This window comes from Macrotis lagotis, chromosome X, assembly GCF_037893015.1.
Source record: "Macrotis lagotis isolate mMagLag1 chromosome X, bilby.v1.9.chrom.fasta, whole genome shotgun sequence".
Taxonomy (NCBI): Eukaryota; Metazoa; Chordata; class Mammalia; order Peramelemorphia; family Peramelidae; genus Macrotis; species Macrotis lagotis.
In genome coordinates, this window is record NC_133666.1 from 617,039,749 (window position 1) to 617,042,679 (window position 2,931).

The 2,931-nt window shown below is 38.5% G+C and overlaps 1 pseudogene; it reads right to left on the bottom strand.

Annotated features, from left to right (window-relative positions):
• Positions 1–1,475: 1,475 nt before the first annotated feature.
• On the bottom strand, positions 1,476–2,564 carry LOC141496865 (F-actin-capping protein subunit alpha-1-like; annotated as a pseudogene).
• Positions 2,565–2,931: the final 367 nt, after the last annotated feature.

Below are 2,931 nucleotides of genomic sequence, written 5' to 3' on the forward strand. Positions count from 1 at the left end.
GGTCTTCAAGTTAAGGCTGGGTGAGCTCTTGTAGGATCTGTTACAGTGAAGGGATGCTTCTTGAATATGAGCTGGATTAGGTGCTCCCTGGGGTATCTTCCAACCACCAGTCTGAAATTCTGCGATCATTAATCATCTCTCATCTGTTGATTTCTCCCAGGCAGCTTAAAAATTTATTCAAGTCTTCCCCATACTTAACCCAATCTTCAGTCAACTCAACCATCCTCTCCAGGTATTGCCCCCCCTTTCATAGTCAAACTGCTAGAAAAGTTATTGAAACGTGTCATCTTCATTTGTTTCCCCACTTTTTCATTCTTAAGAAATTCCTTGTAATCTAGCTTCTGACCTCACCACTTACCTGAAATTTCTCTTTCAAATATTACTGATGATGTATTAATGTTTGATTAATTCTTAGGACTTTTTTTTCTGTTCTAATACTACTTCACCTTTCTATAGTTTTTGATATTACTAACAGCCTTCCTAACCTCTATCTTTTCTTTCCTATCTCTATTTTGTTGATGGATTTCCCTTCTATTTCTCCTCCCATATGTCCATATGCACTTTCATGTTCTACTTTCTTGGTACACCACCCATCTCCTGCCTTCTAAGAATGGATGTCTCCCAAGGCCCTGGCTTTATCTCCCCTCTTTCACTAATTTATTGATCTCTTTGCTCCCCAAATCTTTGCTCTCATCCCCATGTAAATAACTCCCAAATCTTTACATCTAGCCTTAAGCTTACTTCAATTCTCTAGGTTCATGTTATCAACAGCATCCTTCCCATTTCCAAGCACAATATGCCTATTATTCATTAGGCATCTGCATTTTTCAAGTTTTAATGTTTATTCTTCTACATCCAGACTGTGTCAGCAGTTCTTGAATATAAAAAAATATATAAATGGGGTAACTATATTCTAAAAATGCAGATGCCTATAACAATCAAGTTATTGGAGGGAAAGGAATTTTTGAAAAAAAAAGAAGAAAGCAAACAAGTTCACTTGGAGGGAATGTGGTTCAAGTCTTTGGATTAAAAAATAAACAACAACACAAAACCCCCAAATTTTCCCCAGAGAAGCTGGTCATTATAGAATTCCAGAAAACCCTTTTCTACCAAAGGGACCTTAAAAACCCCATTCCAAATATTTAAAAATCTACAGCTACCAGTATGCCATGAAGTGGCAATCAGCAGTCAGAAGAGAAAGGATGTCTGTAGATTTATCTTGCAGCATAGCATCTTTAGCTATTGGTTGATCAGTAAAAACCACTGGTGTACCAGAGCAGAGGGCTATTAAGGATAAGGGTGGGAGAGTATTGGAAACATTACCTGCTTGTTTGTGAGAGGGCTTTCATGGGTAGGAAATTTTCTAACCAGTACATAAATTCCAAGACATATTTCTTTCTCTTTCTTTTTCAATGTTAAAAATAATTGAATAAAAAAAATCCTACAAGTAGATACAGTCACAATAGGAAGTTACATGGTAAGGACCACACAAAAAAACATCAAGACAAATGCTATTGGTTCAATAGTATTCCAAGAGGCTAGAAAACCTGTTAACTTTGAAAGCCCTAGCAAAAGATCGCACTTGTTTATAAACCACCTATTTATAAGACCAAACTTTGAATCGTTTTTTTCCCCTTTCTTCTTCTTTTTTGCATGTTACAATCAGAGAATTTCATATCCAGACTTAAGCATTTTGCAGTTCTTTGCCAATCTTGTAGCTGAGTATCTTGTTCCAGTCGATTTTGGTTCGGGTGACTGGAAGCTTCCTGCTCAAGGCCTTGAATGTGGTGTCTGACATTGTCTGATAATTCTCACTAATCGCAGTCTGATATTCATTTTCAGCATGTTCTATGATTTTAATAAATTCCTTGACAGTTTATACATCATCAGTAACAGTTACTGAATCCTGTACATCTTTGTGACTAACCAACTGAACATTACCATCTTCATAGTAATGGACCCAAATCTTTAGCACTCCAGCCACCTGAGTGTAGGTGGGGTGATGCTAAACTTCCACTCTGATCTCCAATGACCATTTCAGAAGTTTTTAGGCTGAAATTGGTGGCTCTCAATACAGGCAATAATAGTCTTCTGCCCATCTATAATTTTAGCATAAACAGTACAGAAGCCGTTGGAATAATGATCTTTCACATAGGCCCTTAATGCACTGTCACAGGATTCCCTCCATGACTTCAGAGCTCCATCTATGTCCTCAGGTTGGGGGTCACTCGCTTCTTTCCATAAGTGATCAAACTTAAAGGAAACTTTATTTCTTGGATCTAAAAACCTGCCACTACCCAGGTCACCATGTTCTGTAATTAAGACCTGATCATCATATCCTTCTATTTTCACTGGAGTGAACTGATCCATATTATACTGGGCAAATGCATGAGCTGCCCCTTCCCTGAGAAGATTGTCATTGTTAAGTAGTAACCGGACATCATTAAACACTTCATTAAATTCTCCCAGGGGAGCATGAGTTATGAACTTGGCAGCTATCCGTACCTTCTCCTCATCCGACACCCGATCCTTGAAGTCGGCCATCTTGGGCTGCTCTGGCCCAGCCCAGCCAATAAAATCTTTCTAAAGAAAAAATAATATAATTTCCATATCCCTTTATCTTCTCCACTTATTGACTATACATCTATGCTGAAAGTGTTTCTATTGAATCAGAGTTCAAGCTCATTGAAGTCAAAACACTGTGGGCTCCTGCCTGGGAGATGCAGTTCAGGGAATTTCTTCCAGTGAACAGGTTCTCTTTTACCCCCAATCACTGTGATAACAACACAGACTTCCCTAATTCTATTGAGAATATCCAGGTTAATCTCAAGGTCCTTTTAGATTGGATTATTGCAATAGCCAACTGGTGGGTCTACCTGCCTCATCTCTCTCCCCAATGCATCTTTCATTCACCTACTAAACTGACATTCC